Consider the following 862-nt stretch of genomic DNA (forward strand, 5'->3'; position numbering starts at 1 on the left):
ACAATATAATTTATAATATATATACTGTACAAAAATATATACAGTATATGCTAGTTTAACATGGTGATTGTCACTATTTTATATTTAGATGCATTTTATTATAAGAGAATCCAAATGAGTTAAAAGCAGGAACTCGTGGTCTCAGACTTGTGGAAGCTGTTTTACAATGTTATCAAAACCTTTCAGATAGCAATAAAGCTCACCTTTACAAAATCTCTAAGAGTGACACATGCATGTCTCCAGCATTTCTTCATGTAGGGCTGCAATAAAACTAAACACACACACACAGCACTATCATCAGATGCACCGAACAGCTGGTGTTTGTCTCAAACTATGCACAGAATATATGAGAGAAACATCTGAATATGTAAGCGTGCGGTTCATTTTAACCTCTGATATTTGTCACAGGTGACAGGTCTTCTTGCTTGTACATGGAGCAAATACAACACTTTCTTAGATTATTTTCCAAACATCTGCTCTTTTTGCCTCAAATTCTGATCTTAAATGTGTTGTCTTTTACATATGTGAACATTTACAAAGAATCAGCAAGGTCTTTTTGTTTTGCTTTATTTTTCTTAGTCAGGAATTACATTTTTCAAATCATTCTAAAGCCTTAATTTTTTACTTTAATTCACGAGATGTATGTAAATAAGAAAGAAAAACAAGATTTTAAAAGGGAGCGTTTTTCATACATTTTAAATGACATGTAAGCCGTTAAATGTCAAATGTATTTGAATATGTAAATAAATATTTTCAAACTATGGTAACTTCTGGATTAACTGTAGTTTTTACACATATTTTGATTGACATGCGATACACTCAGTCATCACACACCTTTTTCTGTGGCCGCCTGTGTGTGTGT

This window comes from Sinocyclocheilus grahami, unplaced genomic scaffold (genome assembly GCF_001515645.1).
Source record: "Sinocyclocheilus grahami isolate Dianchi unplaced genomic scaffold, SAMN03320097.WGS_v1.1 scaffold1566.1, whole genome shotgun sequence".
NCBI lineage: Eukaryota > Metazoa > Chordata > Actinopteri > Cypriniformes > Cyprinidae > Sinocyclocheilus > Sinocyclocheilus grahami.